Source organism: Catharus ustulatus, chromosome 12 (genome assembly GCF_009819885.2).
Source record: "Catharus ustulatus isolate bCatUst1 chromosome 12, bCatUst1.pri.v2, whole genome shotgun sequence".
Lineage (NCBI taxonomy): Eukaryota > Metazoa > Chordata > Aves > Passeriformes > Turdidae > Catharus > Catharus ustulatus.
In genome coordinates this window covers 10251445-10261913 of record NC_046232.1, presented here as the reverse complement: position 1 = coordinate 10261913, position 10469 = coordinate 10251445, and positions in this window count along the sequence as shown.

Sequence of the window (10469 nt, the reverse complement as noted above, 5' to 3'; positions counted from 1 at the left end):
GTTGGTGGGAGGGTTTGGTTTTTTTTCGCTTGCATCCATGTGTAACAGAAATTCTTGTTTCTTACAAGAAAAACATTGTGGAGATGAGTGGCTTTCCACAGGGAAAAAACCCCCGAAGGTGTGGGACTACAGTACTGAGATCTGTAAGCAGTTGCTAGAAGTTGTTCTCCAAAATGGTACACACAGAGTTTGTTTTTTACTCCAGTAATAACTAAAAGAACTTATCTTCTGCCAGGAAAACACATTTCTTTCCAACAGAAAACTGCAGTGAGTGTGCTGTGGTCTTCATCATTCTCCAACTTCCCCTCTGTGGACAACATTGAAGAGGCCAGCTTTTCTGAGTTGTTTTGGTTCCTTTCTCTTTCCTGCATCTGTCAGTGACAGTTCTAATAAGTTTTGAAACAAAAGGACAATTTGTTACTTTAGAATTAGCACCATGACTGCTCTGTCTATGGAAATAAGGTTATTCTGCTCTAATGAAATTTCTGAGCTGAATGCACAGTTTGAAGTTCATGACCCATTCAAATGATGATTTATGGAACTTTCTTGCAAATCACCTGTGTTAACATCATATTTAATGTATTTCTATCACTAGACCTTTGGAAAGAGTTTTCTTTTGCAAGATTCTTCTTGTTTATTGGGAATGCTTTACTTGCCTCAACGCTGTCCCATAGGAAGGTTTAAATTTGACAGTGATCTAGAAACCTCTGAAGTTTTTGCTTTCAGATAAATGCTTGGCAGTGTCCAGGCTCAGTCCACTTGTATGGATGCTTCTCTTATATAAGAAGACAAGAAAAATCAATGTGGGATCAAATAATCTGGGGGAGATCATGGTGCATCAAGAAGCATTTTGTTTTGGAGGATTATAATATGAAAGGCAAAAATAAATATACGGAACAAAAAATGCTGGGGAATGTGAACAGTGTGGTGTGGAATTCCCTCTTTGTCATTTCCACTGAATTTCATTCATTGAGAGTGCTCAATATATGGCAAATATTTGAGAGACCAATGCCAGAGCAATATTTTGTATATTCTGTAGATGGAAGTGTACTGGGAATCTGGTCAGCAGTGTAATTGTTTATATTCATTATAAACAATCTGTGTTATTTGGCAACAAAACCTGCCTTTCTGAGTTGACTCTCACTGCTGCTGAGATAGTTCTATCAGCTGGTTGTAATTTTACTATGGGGGTATGCTAAATACACTGTATTTCTTCCAAATAATCTGTGGGAAAAACATGAACAATACACTGAAGGCCCCTCAGTCTTGTGGGACCTGTCTTGGCCCTTTTTCAATAGTCCTAAAGGCCCATAAGAGGATGCAGAATAGGTTTAGTTTGCATGTGTCTTGTACCACTGTTACATACATCTGCATCTTCTTCCCTGGCTTTAATGCCCAACTACTCTCATCTTGAACAATGATAACAGATGAAATAAGGAAGAAAATTGCTACTGAAGGTAGAATGCACATGGAATGGGGTGAAAATATCTTACTGTGAAAAGGCAATGCCCTATCTGCCTTAAAAGATGAAACAAATACTACAGAAGCCTTTTCCTGAGCTTTCCACACAAGGCTGAGCCCCTCACAGATGTGTAAATGTGGTTTCCACAAGATGGGACCTTGTGTTTGTCCGAGCCACCCTGCACCTGAAGAACCTCCTTGTACCGCATATAATGTGTACTTGTGCTCCTACCTAGAGGAAGAGGAGCATAAAAGATTTTTCTATCAGGTATTTGGGAGGGAGATTCCCAATTATTCTCTACTACATGAGGAAGAACTACATCTTCTCTCAGTTTTTTTTTCCCTTGAAGACTAGAGAGAAGACCTGACAATGAGTTACCCAGTAAGTTCATGGTTAGGATCTTTCACCTTATGGTCTCAAATGGTCAAAGCAAAGACTCAAAACCTGAACTTTTGCATCCCACATACTTGTTATAACTACTAGGAGCTGGTCACTTGAAAGGAGATTTTTCTGTCACTCTTGAGCTGTTCCAATTTGTAGGAATAATTGAATATTATTCAATTTAATGAGAGATGGATTCTACAATCCAGCGAGTTTGAGCATTCGCCTTTGGTGTCGATGATGCAGGTCTGAGTCTGTGCTCCAGTGACTCATCAGCGCAAACAGGCACAGCTGAAGTGCTGCAAGGGGAATGCTTTAGCTTGATTGTTGTTTTTCGAGGAAAAAAAGAAACCCCAAACCAAACTGTTTGTTGCAAGAGGGCCCATGAGCTCTGAATGAGCCCTACCACATTCCTGCTGCTCCTCTGGCCACAGACCTGACCATGCTCATGAAAAATATTATGAGAGCATGTCCCAGCCATGTGTTTTTGGAGAGCATTTCATCAGCATGAACAGTTTTAGCTCCTCTCCCATGCTGGCAGCCTCCACTGCGGGGGAATGTGTTTGTGCTCACACCTGTGCCTAGAGATCACAACCGCACAAGAACATGAAAGAATTCTTCCACGTACATTAGGTGCTTTAAAAAAAATTCCTATAATCTTCTGTTTTCCAGTCTTTCTCCCCTTGTCTATTTTTGCTAAGCCTGTGCTTTTCATGCCTGTAGACTTCAAACTGAGTCAGACTTTTATTCTGAAAGCTGCTGTTTCTACTACAGAAGTGCCTTCACTTAGGCTGTGATCTTCCTCCAGGAAGGTGAGGCTCTGCTCTCAGCTTACACCCAGCTCCACTGAGTTGACCCAAGGACAGAATTTAGCTCTGTGGGCTAGAGGCTGAGCCTTTGCTCTGTTTTAGCAAGTCTGACTCTCTTGTCATCCCTCCTGCTTTTGGAACTTGCAGCAGGAGCTTCTCTAAATTTTAATCGGGCAATTTCATTTGTTCAGTACTTGGAAGAGCAGGATTTATTTACCAAGGATTTAAATTTCTCCAAGGTAGAGAGAAACTAAATAGCACTGCTCTCTGAGCATGTCTCCACATTTAGAAAGCGTTGGGTTACACTTTCCATTTGAAGCTTTTCTTAAAAAATAATTCAGCCACCCCTGGTGGGACTTTCCCGGCACTGCCCCCCCGTAACCCAATCTGCCCCCGCCAGGGAGCACTGCCAGGTGTGCAGGCAGGTTTGTCACATGAAAGACTTCAGGCACAACTGCTGGCAACGTGAGCTCTGAGAAGGCATTCAAAGAGGCCTTTATATATACCTAAGTGTAAGAGATGTGCTATTTTGCTAATGGGATTTGGTATCTGTATTTTACTGTAAATGCACCTTTTTCTCTGTAAGCTATGAATGAGAAATTAATTTTATTGACTTTATGGATGGCTTTGGGTTGTAGATAGATGTCTTCCTAAAGGCATTTTTTGACTTTACCTGACATTCTACCATCCATCTTTTCTTTACCTGACAGCTATCAGAACTGGTAGGAGACAACCACCATTTCTATTTGAATGAATTCTCTTGTTATTATAGTGTCAGGCACTCAGCATTGTCTGACCTGCAATCTAGAGGCCCAGAGTGTCTGCAGTCCTGGCAAATACTCCCGAAAAATAGTGATAACTAAGATAATAATAATTCTCAGCACTCCCATAAAGCTTTTAATCCACTGATCTCAACCAGATACTGGCACTTACTACTAGAGGAGAGTTAAATTTGTGGCATGAGGGATCCTATCATTTGAAGGAGGAAGCCTGCAGAACAATGTGCACTGGGCTGTTAAAAGGACAACAGTCAATTGTTTGGGGTAACATGCTGATCTCACTGCACTTAATGGCAAAATTATTTCAGTGGAGCCATAAACACAAAAAAGCTTTGGCAAAAATATTGTCATGGTCTCTGTATTCAAAATATGCCTTTTGTAACAAAGCACTGCACACTGTAATGCAGATGTTTGCTATTTGATACTTATTTTGTATGTCAGACTAATTATTTTTGACTATTTGGTTTCTTTGTCTCATTTCTTTCAAATTTGAATATAAAGAGATACAACTTTGTAAAGGAAGTGAAATATTGTAAAAGTACTTTGCAAATATTGACATTATGTCAAATTGATTTACTTGTACATCAGATTTTTTGTTTACATTTCACAGAAATTTAAGAAGCGTCACATTTTTGGCAACAGCATTCATGGCTAATAGCCTTCAAAGTGTCATTGACGAGATTTTGATGAAGAAAAAATTTACATTTGCATGTGTACACGCTGGTATTTGCTCTAGAGAAGTAGGCAAACATATCCAAATAGGAGGGAGAAAGCTAATCATGTACCTTTCTGACAAACTAGCTTATCAATGCCATATGACTAGCAAGTACCTTATAGCCTCACAGAGAAATTGCAATCAATCCAAATTGCTAAGAATTGGGAAAAAAATCCTTTTTAAAAAAATAAGTTTGCATTGCAAACTCTTCTTAAGCTGCTGTGATTTGTTTATGGATTTTCTACAAACAGAAGGAAAAACTAGGCTTCCTTGATAAATCACTTATTGTTAATTATTCACTAAGTCCCATTCTCCCATCTACTTTAATGAACTCTACCACAGTGAATGTTAACACCCAATATAATGAAAGTAAATTTTCACCCTTAATGCAGTGTGAATGACACAATTGCTTTATTCTTTTATTCACAAAGTGTCAGTCATTCATTTCAGCTCTGCATCATTCAATAGAACCAAGATGTGCAGTGAATGTGATTCCAGTCATGTCATCCTGTTAGTGCAAAGTGATTCTCAATAGCACTTGACAGCACACTGCTGGCTTGGCTCAGTGCATTAAAACAAACCAAATTATTCTGGTTTTATGTACATATCAGTACTTGTTGACATACTAGTAAATTGTTTTAATAGCCTGTACTTATGAAGGTGTATATCTTTGTAGTTAAATTCCAATACATTGTAAAGTATACTTTACATAGAAAATATTACTCTCTCAGGAAAACTGTAAGCACAAAGTTTAGACTCAAAAAATACAGCGATGCTAACTGCTTTATCTGCTCTTTGAGCAGCCATCACGAGCTAATGTGTGTGACTGAACCAGGAGTGAGCGGCCCGAGGTGCATCTTTGGAGCAAGGAGAGGGTAATGTGCTGCCAGTTACAGCCCAGTTAAATGGTGTTCTGCTCAGCTATTTGTGGCCAGAACTGCAGCCTTGATGAAAACCAAACCAATATGTTTTTTTACACAATCCTCAAAAATAATTTCCTTTAAGCAGTCTTTGGACCAGATTTATGTATTATGTCATACAAAGGGGATGATGAATACTTCTCTCAGTTAATACCACCTTCATGTGAAAGGTGTGCACTGGCCTAGCAAAGCAATAAATAAATCCACAGTGATGAATACTGACCCTTTTTACTCCTTTTTTTCCTGCCTCTGCTTTCAGCTCCATGCTGCCATGCCAACTCACACATACAGAAAATATTACGTGTCCTGTTTAGGAAGCGTGACCCGCTTTCCCTATTTGTGGTGGTCCTTAAGGAGGAAATAATTAATCTCACTAACCTTTATGGACTTTAGTGCACAGATGACTTGCTGATGTTTTTAATTGGTTCAACAGTATGAGTTTGATGTGGTTTGCTACACTTGCTGCTTTTGTTATGGAATATCAAAACACCCAGGAAGTCTTATTCTGATGCACATCCGACCTCTCATCTACCCACACAGCTGTTACTGGCTTGTGGTTTTCACAATTTGATCAGAGGGTTCTTTCAGTCACCAGATGAATTAAGATTCATTCATTGACTCCAGATATTGAGGGGCAAAACATGCTGCTGATGCCAGAGAGAAACTTTGGCACACATGTATCTCACTGAGATACTATTCCTTGCTTGACTGTGTTCATATCCACCTCTCTGTAGGACTTGGTGTCATGTCCCAAAACAGCTGAACCTTTGCCACTTAAGCATGTGATCTGACACCTTTTAGAGCAGAGGTAACCTTAAAAGACTTAGAAAACTGCTGTAATGAATTTGAATATATGCAGCATTAGAAATATATGAGCTACATCTACTCTGGGAGGGAAAGAACAGAATAGGGTGATGGGGCATTCCAAGAGTGGGAATGGGTCACTTTTAGCTGGAGAACCAGAGTCATGATACAAACCTGCCTCTAAGGGAGATAGATCTGAAAATCTTACAGAAATAATCTGCAGGGTGAAGAAACTCTCAAAATTACTAATTTTAGCTGCCAACCCATTGGTGTGTTCTATTTATGATCAGGGAAGAGCTGTAGAGCTACAATGGCTTGTATTTCACAAGCACTGATCAAATATGATTTAAATAAGCAATTGAGATATGTAAATAGCATGGTTGTCCACTTTGGCCTTCCCACCTGAATTTCTGTTTCCTTAGCAGAACTTCTGAGAATTCAGAACAGGAGAATTCTTAGTAAATGCATGCTTTCATTTGAGTCCATCTGAACAAGGAACTTCTGTTATTTGAGAATGTATGGAGGGAATATCAAATCATAGAACAGTATGAGTATTACTTGTATTACTGTTCTATTTTATTTTAAATAAAATGGTACTACAAATACTCTGGAATTGCCATAACATTGAAATCTGAGGATTTGAAGTGGGTTGCAAAAAGACCAGTAATGAAACCTGACTGGTTACAGGCCCTCATGTGATGGGCTCTCTTCTGCAGACCTCATGGATGCTTTATAAAATATTCTCAGATGGCTAATGGAACATGCACAAAGTGCAATACTTCACCCTCTGCACAGAAACTATTCATTGGCTTCTAAAGCCCAGGCAGGTGCAAAGATGCACTATAACCATTAACAGCACAAAGGGAAAATGGGATTTGTTTACATTTCAATCACTGATTAAACAATGCTATCTAAGATAACAATCTTACCTGGACTAGGGAAAGGGTAGAGGGTACATAGTTCTGTGTGCAGAATGCAGAAATCAGAAGCCCTTATGCTTGCATTTTTTCATTATGGGAATTAGATAGACAAATAATAATGATAGTGGCAGAAGTGCAGGGGATAAATTCACTTCTGCAAGAAAGAAGCCAGACCACACCCAGGTTCTCTCACGCTAAAAGCACAGATTGTTAGGCACATGCAATTCTTGTATGTGTGAAATAAAGTGGATACATGAACCAATGGAAATACTATATTTGCATTATTATATTACACTTATTATAGACCAGTTGTGACAGGAATATTATTAATTTTTTCCCCTTTACAATAAGTGTTATAACACTTATTCTTTGAAGGATACCTAACTGATTTGGCTTTGTCCTTATTTCTGTTTATCACAGTTGAAACTCGTTCTCACTAAAATCAGAACATTTAAATTTTGGTTTCAGTGATATCAGAGCGCAGACCCAGCACACTCTGCTTGCAGATTACTGTATTTGTCCAGTTTTTGCAGACTAGTAAATACTATTGATCTCCTCTGCATAAAACATGTGGCCAGCTAAAGTGTGCTCATCTTTATTTAGAAGTGAGCATGCTTATTGGTTGAACTATTTAAAGGGTAATGTATTCAAATATGTCAAAAATGTATTTAGCAGTATCAGAGATTTTACAAATTTCTTAGTTTCTCATTTTTGAAGATGAAAGCACACATACACTGTAACAGCAGCAATGCCAGCATCAGCTGCTGCATACCAAGCTGCTCCTGTTGAATAAACTGATGGAAGGGGGAGACTGAGGGAACAGGGACTAACAGGGCCAGGCACAGGGGGAATCACACACCCTCAGCTTGCTTCTGGTCTGGTCACTTAGACATGGATAAGCCACTCCTGGTTCCAGAGGTAATGGCTTACTCTGATCGACCAGCTCAGTTTCTTCAATAGTCAACTCACACCTCTAACCCCCCCTTTTGCATGGCAAGGATTTGCTTTGCCTGAGAGGAAGGAGGGAGGCAGTGTCACAGCAGCTCTACTGGCAGACTGGAGCACTTCTTGCAGTCAGGTTGGAACAGAAGGCTGAAGGCTATAGAGAATGTGAGCACAGAATCGTGACTTTTTAAAAATCAAGATGGAAAAAGTTAAGTAAATGCAAAAAAATTTTTTTTTTCTTCTCCAGATTTTCACATAAAAATCCACTCCAAAGTTCATTAAAGTAAATAGCTTCAATAATCATTGACTCAGGCAGTCTTTATATCCAGAGCTGAATTACAATCCATTATTAAAAATTTCTGGAGTAGAACCAACCCCAAATCTCTGATCCACTGCTAATAGCCTGCCTGAAAATACTAGTCCATCCTAGTGCCCCACACAGATCATTCAACAGGGAAGCTGTTACTCTTGCCTCCCTTTCTAATGTTTGCTTTTAGTGTTGGCTTATTTTGTTTGCTTTAATGTTCACTAAAGCTGTAACAAATTATTTGCGTCTTAAACTTCTCTTGGCTGCCGAGTGCGGTTAGGAGAAATTAGTCACTCTTCCCGTGAGAGATGAAGGCAAAAGGTGTGATCATCTCACCCAACTTCAGCCACAGGCATTGGGCTGATACACCCAGCTGAAGAGATTTTACAGAGCCCATTCCTGGTGGAAGAGATGGATGCCCTCAGCACAAACACCCAAGGTCGCTCCTTTCCCCCTCCTGGGGGCTCCTTTGGGTCAGCCAGCTCAGCTGCACCTGGGAGCTCCCCAGATTTATGCAAATCAAAGTGAACCAGCTTAGCTTGAAAAGTTTCATTCGAGAAGGTGTCAGCCTTCTTCTCCTGCAGAAAAAGCAAAGGTACTACAGGAGACTGAACTATTACAGCTCAGCTTGAAATACGGCATCGCTCTTCTTAAATTACGTACAAAGCTTCACTGATGATTTTAATTTCCTTAACATCACTGTGAACTGAAGAAAGCTGTCTTATCTTTGTGGTCAGCATAAATGCTGGATTTCCTTTTTCTAAAAAAATTTTAATTTTTCTAATTAGTGTATTTTCACAATCTGTTAATTCCAACTCATGAATTATTTATTGTAACTCCACAAAACCAGCAATAGTTGCTTTCTGTTGCATTCACTACAAAATGGTGGATGGAGAATTTAATGAAGAGGAAAAGGATGTGACAAAAAGTAGTTTCTCTCTTATTCCAGCTTGATCTCTTCCCAGGCAGGAAATGGAGATCTGGGCACTTTTCTTTGGACAGCTTTAATTACACATCAAGAGCAATGTGGTCATCTCTGCTGTATGCATTGCTCCTATGAAAATTTGCAACATCCACTGTTGCAAAAATGTAGGGATTATTTAAACATAATTATCAATCATCACAAATATTTAGATATCAGCTTCATAAATCAAAATGAAATGTGCCTATGTGGATTTACTGTTTTCAATAGCCCTAGTAGCTTTTCAGAGAAAGACTATAGGGACACACACAACCGTCAGACTCCTCACACAAAAATTACAAAATGCCTCCCAATTCAGCTGTGACCAGAAGAATGGGTTGTTTCTGGGAGATCTTCATCCATGGCCAGATGTTTTCATCCCCATTACTGAGCAGCTTTGCAGCTTTCAGATGGCCTCAGCAAATCCCTAGATCACCCTCAGACTACTGGGGGATGACTTTAATTTGCATGTTAAAAGATAGGCAGGCTTGCTTTATAGGTTGTTTTTCTGCAGTCCCCCACAGTTTGTCCCAGAGATAAGGCCTTCCCTGCTGATGGCAGGATAGAAGGAATGGGAATTTTTTCTATACAATAGCCTCTCTTTGCTCATCACACAATCTTCCAAGTGCCCAGTAATTCTCTTGGCAAGTGTCAATGCAGTAAACAGACACATACACACACAGGTAAGTGCATATATATAATATATATATGTATATATACACACACACATACAGTCATGGGGAGTTTTTTCATTCACTTGCTGATCAGACCTCCAGGGGAGCCTGACCTCAGAACCTTTTCTCTTCAATGAGCAGGAGAATGTCTCAGGGCTATAAACATGCATTGTATAACTGCATAATATTAGCTCAAGGGCCTGCATACTGCAGTAGGAGTTGAACAAGCACCTAAACGTGTCTGCTTTTGGCAGCAAAAAGCAGAAAGAACAATTAAAGAGGTTAGTGGGCAAGACATTAGGCAAAACAACATCCCCCAGAGAGAGGGTTCCCTAAAAAGACAAACCTGGCAAAGACTGAGTCAATCACACCTGAACACAACATCTAACTGGATTCATCTGCTAATAGGACATTTACATTAATTAAACCATTTGAAAAGCATTTGTGAAGTTTGGTTATTGACAAAGTGAAAAAACAGAACCTACTTTGTATGCCTGGTATCCTCCTAAATTAACAACTAATGAAAACAAATTGTATTTTAAGGATTTTAATATTAATTAAGTTAATGATGACATATTCCAAGCAGTACACTTAGAATCACTCTGTAATAGCAATCTAACAGATGTTGGCATTTTTGTTATTAATTATACATTTCATTATCATACGATGATTGTCAAACAACATTTGACAGCAAAAAATGTATAAATGTTTCACACGTTTTATATTGTAAAGATGATACTGTGCTTGATTTTACAACACGCTGGCTTTAATATGCCAGATACAAAATATTCT